The following is a 14,361-nucleotide window of genomic DNA, read 5'->3' on the forward strand; positions in this document are numbered from 1 at the left end:
AAAGTTAAGTGAAAAAAAAAGAACACCACATGGAAGCCCTACCTGGACGGCGAGCGGAGGCATAGCGGAGCCCGAGGAGGTCAGGTTCAGCTCCTCCAGGAGGTCGTGGCAGGAGGACGAGAGGTCGGCGCAGTCCGACTCCAGGTCGGAGCAGGAGGAGATGGAGGTGGAGGAGGAGGAGGAGGTGGAGGAGGTGGAGGAGGTGAGGGAGAAGTCCAGCAGGGAGGCGGGGCAGTCGCAGCAGGACGGCACCAGCGTGTCGTCGTCATCGTCGTCTTCGTCGTCAACGTCGACCTCGTCCTCCACGCTGTCGCTGATCTCAGCGCTGCTGCTGCTCTCCTCTTCCTCCTCCTCTTCCTCGTCCTCCTCGTAGGGCTGTGGGGGATTACACGTTTGGGGGGATATCGTTCACAATAAGAAATGTACATGTTCTAGACATTCTAATATATTTTTTATCCCACGATTTTGTAACCCATTTTTCACCCCTGTGTCAATTATCTAATGTGATCCTGGGCTCTACACACCCTCCACCAACCTAGTCCCCATATATGGGGGACAAGGGGAGACCAACCTAGTCCCCATATATGGGGGACAAGAGGAGAGCAACGGACTTGAACTCATGCTTCCTTCATGCCTGAGTGTCCAAGTTGCTCCTTTTACACCTGACAGGGGGGAGTTTCCCTGGTCGGACGTAGCGCGTGGAAGGAACACGTTATTCCAACCAGTTCCTTTCCCCTCCATCAGGCGCCCCGGCTAGACATTCTAATGATCACAAATAGGATCTGTTATTACAGGCATTTTACTTACTTTTTTCAGGGTTAAAGGTTAAAGGTCAAGGTCAAAGGGTAAAAATTATTTTTTTTAAACGAGAGATTTTGAAGTTGTGTGAATTCCTGCCGTATTTACAAATATCATGAAATATCATGACAATGAACATCAATGATGATGAAGAACAGAAAGAAAAGAACAGAAAGAAATAGTATTAATTAATTAATTAAAATATAAATGTAGCCCTGAAGCTACACTGAGGCTTGCAGGGTTAGTTAACAAAGCCGATCTACAAGCTCACAACGTGTCCATTGTAGATCTACAAGCTCACGTGTCCATGCAGATCTACAAGCTCACAACGTGTCCATGCAGATCTACAAGCTCACAATGTGTCCATGCAGATCTACAAGCTCACAACGTGTCCATACAGATCTACAAGCTCACAACGTGTCCATACAGATCTACAAGCTCACAACGTGTCCATGTAGATCTACAAGCTCACATCGTGTCCATGTAGATCTACAAGCTCACAACGTGTCAATGTAGATCTACAAGCTCACAACGTGTCCATGGAGATCTACAAGCTCACAACGTGTCCATGTAGATCTACAAGCTCACAACGTGTCCATACAGATCTACAAGCTCACAACGTGTCAATGTAGATCTACAAGCTCACAACGTGTCCATGTAGATCTACAAGCTCACAACGTGTCCATGGAGATCTACAAGCTCACAACGTGTCCATGTAGATCTACAAGCTCACAACGTGTCCATGGAGATCTACAAGCTCACAACGTGTCCATGTAGATCTACAAGCTCACAACGTGTCCATGGAGATCTACAAGCTCACAACGTGTCCATGGAGATCTACAAGCTCACAACGTGTCCATACAGATCTACAAGCTCACAACGTGTCCATACAGATCTACAAGCTCACAACGTGTCCATGGAGATCTACAAGCTCACAACGTGTCCATACAGATCTACAAGCTCACAACGTGTCCATGTAGATCTACAAGCTCACAACGTGTCCATACAGATCTACAAGCTCACAACGTGTCCATACAGATCTACAAGCTCACAACGTGTCCATGTAGATCTACAAGCTCACAACGTGTCCATGTAGATCTACAAGCTCACAACGTGTCCATACAGATCTACAAGCTCACAACGTGTCCATACAGATCTACAAGCTCACAACGTGTCCATACAGATCTACAAGCTCACAACGTGTCCATTGTAGATCTACAAGCTCACAACGTGTCCATACAGATCTACAAGCTCACAACGTGTCCATACAGATCTACAAGCTCACAACGTGTCCATACAGATCTACAAGCTCACAACGTGTCCATACAGATCTACAAGCTCACAACGTGTCCATGTAGATCTACAAGCTCACAACGTGTCCATACAGATCTACAAGCTCACAACGTGTCCATACAGATCTACAAGCTCACAACGTGTCCATGTAGATCTACAAGCTCACAACGTGTCCATACAGATCTACAAGCTCACAACGTGTCCATACAGATCTACAAGCTCACAACGTGTCCATACAGATCTACAAGCTCACAACGTGTCCATACAGATCTACAAGCTCACAACGTGTCCATACAGATCTACAAGCTCACAACGTGTCCATACAGATCTACAAGCTCACAACGTGTCCATACAGATCTACAAGCTCACAACGTGTCCATGTAGATCTACAAGCTCACAACGTGTCCATGTAGATCTACAAGCTCACAACGTGTCCATACAGATCTACAAGCTCACAACGTGTCCATACAGATCTACAAGCTCACAACGTGTCCATACAGATCTACAAGCTCACAACGTGTCCATACAGATCTACAAGCTCACAACGTGTCCATACAGATCTACAAGCTCACAACGTGTCCATGTAGATCTACAAGCTCACAACGTGTCCATACAGATCTACAAGCTCACAACGTGTCCATGTAGATCTACAAGCTCACAACGTGTCCATACAGATCTACAAGCTCACAACGTGTCCATGTAGATCTACAAGCTCACAACGTGTCCATACAGATCTACAAGCTCACAACGTGTCCATACAGATCTACAAGCTCACAACGTGTCCATGTAGATCTACAAGCTCACAACGTGTCCATACAGATCTACAAGCTCACAACGTGTCCATACAGATCTACAAGCTCACAACGTGTCCATGTAGATCTACAAGCTCACAACGTGTCCATGTAGATCTACAAGCTCACAACGTGTCCATACAGATCTACAAGCTCACAACGTGTCCATGGAGATCTACAAGCTCACAACGTGTCCATACAGATCTACAAGCTCACAACGTGTCCATACAGATCTACAAGCTCACAACGTGTCCATGTAGATCTACAAGCTCACAACGTGTCCATACAGATCTACAAGCTCACAACGTGTCCATGTAGATCTACAAGCTCACAACGTGTCCATGTAGATCTACAAGCTCACAACGTGTCCATACAGATCTACAAGCTCACAACGTGTCCATACAGATCTACAAGCTCACAACGTGTCCATACAGATCTACAAGCTCACAACGTGTCCATACAGATCTACAAGCTCACAACGTGTCCATACAGATCTACAAGCTCACAACGTGTCCATACAGATCTACAAGCTCACAACGTGTCCATACAGATCTACAAGCTCACAACGTGTCCATACAGATCTACAAGCTCACAACGTGTCCATACAGATCTACAAGCTCACAACGTGTCCATACAGATCTACAAGCTCACAACGTGTCCATGGAGATCTACAAGCTCACAACGTGTCCATACAGATCTACAAGCTCACAACGTGTCCATACAGATCTACAAGCTCACAACGTGTCCATGTAGATCTACAAGCTCACAACGTGTCCATGTAGATCTACAAGCTCACAACGTGTCCATACAGATCTACAAGCTCACAACGTGTCCATACAGATCTACAAGCTCACAACGTGTCCATACAGATCTACAAGCTCACAACGTGTCCATACAGATCTACAAGCTCACAACGTGTCCATGTAGATCGGCTAGTTGAACTATTCAAAAACGTTTTTCAAAATAGTAAAACATAAAGAAAGAAGTTTATTAGGGATAAGGGGCCTAGCATGGATGGAAATAGATAGATCCCAAAGTCTCTTCTTCTCAGTGGAACTCTCAAGGTCAATTTGAGTCTGGTCTGCTGGTCATTCCACGACCAGAGGCCAAATGAAAGAGAGAAATGTTTTACCCCCCCCCCCCCCCCCCCCAGATCACCAAGAATAGCTTAAAATATCTGCGAGTGTTTTTTTTGCCAGTGAATGTGAATATACACTTTAATGTTCTGTTTGGTTTTTAGGCTTCACGATCACAAATCGCACGGGGCAGAGATGACAAATAACGCAAATATAAAATAATAAAATAAATAATAAAATAAGTTGATGAAGGCTGCATAGCCGAAACGCGTTAGCGTTTCTTTTTGGTGTGTGCCAATAAATAAATGGAAATGTGAGTACCTTGTCCCCCGCTTGTTTAATTTTTGGAGGTGCTACCTTTTTGGAATTTTTAATTCCTATTTTTTGATGTATACTTGATTTGGGTTTGGCACTCCACTGAAAGCCATTGCTGATGCGCAACCTCTTTTTCTCATACAAAAAAGTTAGTGACATACATTTTATAAATAATTATAGCGGAAATAGCTGATAACATGAAACAGAAAATGTTCCAATGAACATGGAAACGATAATGACGATTATGCAAAAGAATAATTGCGATCATCTCAGATATTGTGACGACGGGGCCTATAAATAATACCTCCTCGTCCTCGTCTTCCTCCTTGGCGCGTACTACGTTCCTGTTGTCTATGTCGTGGTGGTGGTTTAGCCCCGCCTCCTCCCCCCCCTCCCCCTGCCTCGTCAGGAGACCTCCAGAGGGGTCCGACGGTTCCTGAGGCGAGCTGGCGGGAGACCGTTGGCCCTTATTGTTCACCTGCGTGGTTGACACCGGCGTGACATTTTAGTTTTTACACTCAGTGGTTTTCAACCCTTTTCATGTCAAGGTTCATTATTTATTCACCATTTGACTCGCCTGAGGTTCTCAAGAACCCAAAACTATAAAGAATATTTTGTTATATCGTTGTTATCATTTTGTCCACAATTCCGGTATTGCGGTATTGATGATGTTGGTAACGGTACCATAGGAGATAACAGGCAAATTATCTAAATAACAATGACTTTATTCGTTATTTGTTCGTTATAGCCCTGATGAAGACCGAGGGGAGAGCAACGGACTTGAACTCATGCTTCCTTCATGTCCAAGTTGTTCCTTTACAACCTGACAGGGGGGAGTTTCCCTGGTTGGACGTAGCGCGTGGAAGGAACACGTTATTCCAACCAGTTCCTTTCCCCTCCATCAGGCGCCCCGGCTGGCCAGGGGGAGGCAGTTTAGAGACCAGGATTACTGCATGTTTTTTGCGTGACATTTTAGTTTTTACACTCAGTGGTTTTCAACCCTTTTCATGTCAAAGGTTCATTATTTATTCGCCATGATTTGAGCCACTGAGCTTCTCAAGAACCCAAAACTATAAAGAATATTTTGTTATATCGTTGTTATCATTTTGTCCACAATTCCGGTATTGCGGTATTGATGATGTTGGTAATGGTACCATAGGAGATAACAGGCAAATGATCTAAATAACAATTATTTTATTCGTTATTTGTTCGTTATAGCCCTGATGAAGACCGGTATAGGTTGAAACATGTTGGTTTAATAAAGATTCTTCTCCTACATCTTTAATCTACCCGCACGTCTCCGTCGATCACCTGGTTTCTTTCTCGCCTCACCGATTATTTTATATTCTCTATAATTGTGTTAGACTTCTTGTAAAGGTCGAGACATAACAGTGACACCACCATAGCTATATCTAAAGTCTGGTGAAGACCGGCAGTGTCGCCGGTATAGGCCAATCAGAGGCAGGCGGGGCGTGACCATGTCTAGAGACGGACGTAGTTTAGAATTATGCGTTTTGGATAGCGTTAGTAATGTTATTCTTTTATCCCACGATTTTGTAACCCATTTTTCACCCCTGTGTCAATCATCTAATGTGATCCTGGGCTCTACACACCCTCCACCAACCTAGTCCCCATATATGGGGGACAAGGGGAGACCAACCTAGTCCCCATATATGGGGGACAAGGGGAGACCAACCTAGTCCCCATATATGGGGGACAAGGGGAGACCAACCTAGTCCCCATATATGGGGGACAAGGGGAGAGCAACGGACTTGAACTCACGCTTCCTTCATGCCTGAGTGTCCAAGTTGCTCCTTTACACCTGACAGGGGGGAGTTTCCCTGGTTGGACGTATATAGCGCGTGGAAGGAACACGATATTCCAACGAGTTCCTTTCCCCTCCATCAGGCGCCCTGGCTGGCCAGGGGGAGGCAGTTTAGAGACCAGGATTAGCGTTAGTAATGTTCTGACTAACGGGAGGTCGGAAACGGGAGGTCGGAAACCAATGACACGATACCATCACACGATCACCCAACGAAAGTTTTTCACAATGCTGTACCTGTACATCTATGTGACAATAAAACACCTTGAACCTTGAACCATACCTTGGCGTCCGTCCCCCCTCCTCCTCCCTTCCCATCATGCCTCTGGGGGGGCAGCCGCGCGGGGGGCGGCGGGGGGGTGCCGGGGGGCAGCTGCAGGCGGAGCTGGCGGCGGATGGACACGGCGTTGTTGTTGTTGTGGTTGTGGTTGAACATGCTGTTGGAGTCCTGCGGCGAGCGGCCGTCGCAGCAGAGGCACGGCAGGCTGGGCTCGTTGCAGTTGGCGTCCAGGGCCAGCAGGGGGCCGGGGGAGGAGGAGGAGGGGGGCGAGGAGGCGGAGACGGAGGGGAGGAGGGCGAGGGGAGGAGCTTGCGGGGCGGTGGCGGCGGGACGGCGCGGGGCTTTGTTGGACGCGCCGACCGCCGCCTTTGTCGTCCCGCCAGTCCCGCCGCGGGGGATTATCCGCGGTTTGGTTTTGCCGCCGCCGCGGTTGGCCGGGGATGGCGCCGCGGCAGCAGCAGACGACGCCGGCGTCTTTTGATGAGGTCCGAGGTGGCGGGATTGGCCGGGATTGGGCGGCGCCTGCTGGCGGTGCGTCCGGGGCATCTGGACCCCCCCGGCCCCCCTGGTGGTGGTGGTGGTGGTGGTCCGACTGGGGGGGTCTTTGGTGGGGCGGCGCGGGGAGGACGCCACGACGGTGTTCATGTTTTTATCCTCCCTGCGGAGGAAGCCGCCGCCGGGGGTCGGCTTATTGGCTTCCGCCGCCGTGGCGGTGGTGGGGCCGTTAGGACCGCCCCCGCCGCGGTCGCTGGGACCGCCACCGCGCCTCCACGGTCTGCAGGGCTGAGCCGCTCGACCCACGGACTGCATCGTGACGAGCGCCAGTCGATGGCGTGGCGGTCAATTATTTCTGTTGCTATAGAAACAAGCAGGTTTTCAGGGTTGGTTGTTTTTTTTCTTTCCTCTTCTATAGTGTGTGAGAGTCTCTGGCAATCACATCTTGGCTCGGATCCCAGACTCCTGAAACATCAAAGGAGAGAGACAATGAGTCAACTGTACTCGTGACAGGCAGGAAGGAAGGCACGGGGCTCGTCGTCAGCAGCCAATTAGATATTATATTATTATACACTCCCAAACCAGAACCATGAGAACCAAAACCCTCAGCCTGAACCTGAGCCCACTCTGCTATACCTCCATTACGGCAGGATTCTGCTGCACTCACTTGCAGTTTTGACCCCCTCCGGGGAACAGATAAGATTGCGCAGAAATTGAGTCTCTTTTATTTCTCGTTTGGCCTCTCTCTATCTCTCTCCCTCTCCATTTCCCTCATATCATCATCATCATCATCATCATCATCATCATCTCTTACTCACTGTCTCTCCCTCTCATTGTCTTCTCCTGTCACCCTCTACATAACTCTGTTTCATCGTCATATATTACTTTAACTCATTTAGGACTGAGGTTGATAAAAGAAAAGGCTTCTGAATCCTAACAGTTTTCTGGAAAACCTATGTTTCTATATGTCAGTTGGTGCTCAACCTTTTTCATGTCAAGGACCCCCAGAATTATCTGTATTTGGCCACAGACCCCCATCTCAAAATATGTTGTTCCATAATATAGGGACTCCCCCCAGAAGCTAAGATTTGAGTTAAAAACGTTCACTCTGAAAGAATATAATTTATTCAAAGATTTGTGCCACATTTTCACGATTTTTCAAAAGTAGCAGATCTACAAGTTCATATGAGCTTGTAGATTTAGAATAATGGTTAAAACAAGTGGTTAAAAAGGATTAACTGTAAGTAAATGCGTGACACCTCTTCCACGGGTGCTGGAAAAAAACAACATATACAACATAAAAGACTTCAGTAAAATGAATCATAATATTGTAATAAAATTCAGTAAAATGAATCATAAAACAACATAACGACATATAAAAGCAAGCAAGACTTCAGTAAAATGAATCATAATATTAAAGACTTCAGTAAAATTAATCATAATATTGCATTTATCTTTTGCTGAATATGTCGGTTCATTTTATTGGAACAATAAGTGTGTGGATTTCTTTCTTCTACGGTAAATAATTAATTAGTGGCTAATGATGTACACGGCTTTGACTGATTCGTACTAATTATTGTCCAATGCTAATGTATGTGTATGATATGGAATGACATTTTGACCTTATATTCAAATATATGTAACTAACGATCTGTCTGGACTGCATAGATGAGGTATTCTAGAGAGCTAGAATGCAGTCAGGAATCTAGACCTTTAGGTTCTGATCTGTCTGGACTGCATAGATGAGGTATTCTAGAGCCAGAATGCAGTCAGGAATCTAGACCTTTAGGTTCTGATCTGTCTGGACTGCATAGATGAGGTATTCTAGAGGCAGAATGCAGTAAGGAATCTAGACCTTTAGGTTCTGATCTGTCTGGACTGCATAGATGAGGTATATTCTATAGAGCTAGAATGCAGTCAGGAATCTAGACCTTTAGGTTCTGATCTGTCTGGACTGCATAGATGAAGTATTCTAGAGCCAGAATGCAGTCAGGAATCTAGACCTTTAGGTTCTGATCTGTCTGGACTGCATAGATGAGGTATTCTAGAGCCAGAATGCAGTCAGGAATCTAGACCTTTAGGTTCTAAAAGCTGATTTAACGGGCACATTAAATCAATGCGCCCAGCGAATTGCAGCTCCAAAGCCCATTTCAAGGTGGCACGGCGCCATCTTGGAAGGTTCTAGATGTATAACTAGATGTAGCCAAAACACCCTTTGGAGGATCGGCAACCAACGTAGTAGGTATGATTACTTCTTTAAGATTTTCCGATTCTGTCCATTAAAATAGAGGGGGAACACTTTGCATGACGTCCCAACTGGGAATTACACTGAATGTTGCTCAATAGACGCTCCCAGGCTGTAGAGTAGACTGTTGCGTCTTTTAATTAATCTCCGTCCCTGGCGATGAACGGGATTATTTGATAGGGCGGAGATCTCCGTCTTTGGTGTTAAATTGCGTCACAATGATTTTAACCACTGTAACCATTCTTTATACTTTGCCTATTCAAAAAATAGCAGATATACAATCTCACCTCACCTTGTGCCACGCTGTGAGCTTGTACTGTATACATCTGCAAAACTAAACAATCGTGAACATTCTGGAGGTTTCTAACACAAACTATTTCCGAGATGGGGGTCCGGTGTTTCCGCACACAAACACATGTCAGTGGGTCTCAAATGATCTTTCTAGAGACCACTGTTTCTCACCATCAGGTCTGGGGAGTGGAGACCACCAGGGGATCCAAGTAGGGCTGCCACAAACTGACCATCAGCCAAATCCATTATTCGGCAGCTCTCCCGATTATAATTATTATTATTCTTTTTAAATTAATATCACAATAAAACGTTTAAGTTAGTATATTTTATATTATACGCACGTGGTCACATAGCATTACATGTTGAGTGCATGCTTTGATGGTTAAAGGGACACTTCACCCTTTTTGCAAAAAAATATACAGTATGTTAATGACGTTTAGAAGCTTTAGAACACTTTCCTGGGGGTCTTTATGTGTGTAATATGTGGTTTTAGATATTTTAGATTGTAGCAGTGAGCCCAGTGTCTCTGATGTCATGGACACTGGTCTCACTTCCTTCCTGGACTACAATTCCCATAATTATTTGGTGCACTGCTCCTCCTTGTGGATAGGGGGAGGGCTGTCTTACTGAGACAACATGTAGTCCAGGAAGTAAGTGAGACCAGTGTCCATGACATCAGAGACACTGGGCTCACTGCTAGAATCTAAAATATCTAAAACCACATATTACACACATAAAGACCCCCAGGAAAGTGTTCTAAAGCTTCTAAACGTCATTAACATATATCTTTTTGCAAAAAGGGTGAAGTGTCCCTTTAAGTAAACGTTTCAACGTTTGTGGAGATCTTCTCAGGCACTTTGAAGAAGCCATTGGTTTTGACTGAACAACACATGCATGCACCCGACACCCGTAACTCGGACGGCGCTGAGTCGGCTCAAGCGCACTTCACAACGTTCGTCACCTGGTAGACTCGCTCGCTTTAGCTCGCCCGGCGGTGCCTCTCGTGGCTCAAGTTCGCTTGAGGCGGCGCGACTCCGTCGCGGTCATATAACAGTAGCCGTCATCAACCCACAGAATAACGACAAAACACCGGTCAGTATCACACCAGCTGCTTAGACCAATCAATAGTACTGATTGAACGTGATAATGTCCCATTCAGTGCATTCACAGCATCCGAGTGGGGTGGTTTGTAGTTGCAGGTTAAAAACTACAGCTGATTAAGTAAAAACATGGCAGACACAGCTGCACCAAACAAATTAATAATGAGTGTGTTAGATGTCCATACTATGAGCACCATTTACACATGGCAGCCACATCTAAGCCTGAATCTATATCAGATCTGTGGCACATTGTTTAAATAAGTCGTTATGCAGACCGGTCACATGGAATCCAATTGTGACGAAATGTGACTTGAGTCACATTCGTTTCATTCATTTGAGGATCGAGATCGGTCTCATTCGGAATGCAATAAACTGATCTAAATCAGATTCCATGTGACTTGTTTGTGTTTTAGACTTATCTATTTTAATTGAATGGACAAAAGGGTAGACGTAATAAGCCTAGGCTTCAGTCTAAACCTTTTTATTTTTTCCAGAATAAGAAAAAGAAAAAAACTAAGAATGTTTTGTATGGAAAAAACAAACTAATAAACTAAACTAAATCTGGACGTGGCACAGATCAGATTCAGGCTGGATTTGGCTGCCAGTCTGAACACACAGATCTGGATTTGGCTGCCAGTCTGAACACACAGATCTGGATTTGGCTGCCAGTCTGAACACACAGATCTGGATTTGGCTGCCAGTCTGAACACACAGATCTGGATTTGGCTGCCAGTCTGAACACACATATCTGTGACGGATCAGATCTGGTCACTTGCAAATGCAGTGTGGTGTGAACGGTCGGGCCAAAAGATCAGATTTGAGAAATGAATCAGATTTGAATCAGAGTTGACTGGATGTGACTGCAGTCTAAATGGGGCCTTGTCAAGAGCCAATGTGCAAGCATGACATTATAGAGTCAGACAGTATTATTGACAGTAACCTAAACTTATAACACATCCATTATTCATTTGATTCATGCAGCTGTGTTGCTTACATCAGTGGTTCCCAAAGTGGGGTCTGGGGACCTCCAGCAGTCCTTGGGGGAGTTCCAGGGGGTCCCCAGCTAAATGATAGTGGGGAACCAAATAGACCCTTGTGGGACTGTAACTCTGAGAGTGTACAAATGGAACCAAATGGACCCGTTAGGGTCCATTTGTCAGATGGTCAGATGTAGAGTTGCTGGCCAATAGATGAAATCAGGGATCTCCATATGGCCTTAATATGTATGACATCGGATCTCCATCCCTGATGATGTCACGTGATGTCACGAGGCATGACCAACCAAACAACTGACTGATGGGAAATGCACGATTTCGTAGTAAAAGCGACCTGCGTTCGTAATAATAATATAAAGTCATAACACATTAGCTGGACCTCAGTTGAACAGAGACGTCATAAACAACAATATACCAGTAAGACGTGCAAACGCGGGAAGCGAACGCAGCTCGTACATATTTGGGTTTTGGACGTATAGCTGCTTTGGGGACTCCTTATATGGTTATGGCTGAGTCATGGTGACGTAATCACTCAGCTCCATATATGGGCACAAAAGCTCGGTCTGCTAGGTCTCATAGTAAGTGCTCACTGAATTCGCAATAATAATTATATAATATTATAATAGCCTACACATCTGACCCAGCTGTGGGGAAACGGCGAGGAGAAAAGAAAAGCACATTTTGACATCAGCAATACGCGTTCCCTCCAGCAGCCAATGAAAACACCATGGTGGAACTGGAGCGTGAGATCCTTCCTGATCCTTCCTTCATCCACACTCCCCATGATCGCATAGCCTCTATAGACAACGGTGTGTCACTTATCACATACCCACAATAACACAACCTGACACCTCTATAGACCACGGTGTGTCGCTTATCATATACCCACAATAACACAACCTGACACCTCTATAGACCACGGTGTGTCACTTATCATATACCCAGAATAACACAACCTGACACCTCTATAGACCACGGTGTGTCACTTATCATATACCCACAATAACACAACCTGACACCTCTATAGACCACGGTGTGTCACTTATCATATACCCACAATAACACAACCTGACACCTCTATAGACCACGGTGTGTCACTTATCATAATTATACCCACAATAACACAACCTGACACCTCTATAGACCACGGTGTGTCACTTATCATATACCCACAATAACACAACCTGACACCTCTATAGCCCACGGTGTGTCACTTATCATAATTATACCCACAATAACACAACCTGACACCTCTATAGACCACGGTGTGTCACTTATCATATACCCACAATAACACAACCTGACACCTCTATAGACCACGGTGTGTCACTTATCATATACCCACAATAACACAACCTGACACCTCTATAGACCACGGTGTGTCACTTATCATAATTATACCCACAATAACACAACCTGACACCTCTATAGACCACGGTGTGTCACTTATCATATACCCACAATAACACAACCTGACACCTCTATAGACCACGGTGTGTCACTTATCATATACCCACAATAACACAACCTGACACCTCTATAGACCATGGTGTGTCACTTATCATATACCCACAATAACACAACCTGACACCTCTATAGCCCACGGTGTGTCACTTATCATATACCCAGAATAACACAACCTGACACCTCTATAGACCACGGTGTGTCACTTATCATATACGCACAATAACACAACCTGACACCTCTATAGACCACGGTGTGTCACTTATCATACGCACAATAACACAACCTGACACCTCTATAGAGCGTCGCAGTCCCTCCCTCTTTCAGAACGACGAGTGGCCCAGGAAATGAAATGCAATGCATTTCTCCCATAGGATTTTCTTTAAAGTATTTATTTAAAGACGGTTACGCCGCGGATAAAGCCAACTCGGATCGTGACAAATCATGACAATGAACACAATGTTTTGGGCCGATCAAATAATTTATAAGAAGAAAAACAAAACAAATGGTGTTGTCTCCTGCCTACATTTTCCACGGTGTGTCGCTTATCATACCCACAATAACACATCTATACAACCTGACACCAGAGTATCAATGATATATCTATAGGCTTACTATTGTACAGCCAGCCAGCCAGCCAGTCAGTGAGCCAGCCAACCAGCCAGCCAGCCAGTCAGTCAGTCAGTCAGTCAGCCAGCCAGCCAGCCAGTCAGTCAGCCAGCAAGCCAGCCAACCAGCCAGCCAGCCAGTCAGTCAGCCAGCCAGCCAGTCAGTGAGCCAGCCAACCAGCCAGCCAGCCAGCCAGTCAGTCAGTCAGTCAGTCAGTCAGCCAGCCAGCCAGCCAGTCAGTCAGCCAGCAAGCCAGCCAACCAGCCAGCCAGCCAGTCAGTCAGCCAGCGAGCCAGCCAACCAGCCAGCCAGCCAGCCAGTCAGTCAGTCAGCCAGCCAGCCAGCCAACCAACCAGCCAGCCAGCCAGCCAGCCAGCCAGCCAGCCAGCCAGTCAGCCAGCGAGCCAGCCAACCAGCCAGCCAGTCAGTCAGCCAGCGAGCCAGCCAGCCAGTCAGTCAGTCAGTCAGTCAGTGTTCTCCCCTTCATTCCCACACAATGCCCTTCACATTGACAACACATACAAACCATTAGAAACCACTCTCAATCGCATAAGGCCTCATCCATCATCCATATCTCTCTCTCTCTCTCTCTCTCTCTCTCTCTCTCCCTCCCTCCATCCACCCATCTGTCCATCTGTCTCTAGGAAGGAATGGCCTGCTTGCTTTACCTGTCCTGCACTCATAGCCTAAAACCATGCAGGCCTACCGATTTTGTGGGCTCATTTTGGTCATTAATAGAATATAAAGACACATTGTTATCTAAATGTATTGTCCCCATTTACATCTG

The sequence above is a fragment of the Protomyctophum bolini genome (genome assembly GCF_963924005.1).
Source record: "Protomyctophum bolini genome assembly, chromosome: 7".
Taxonomy (NCBI): Eukaryota; Metazoa; Chordata; class Actinopteri; order Myctophiformes; family Myctophidae; genus Protomyctophum; species Protomyctophum bolini.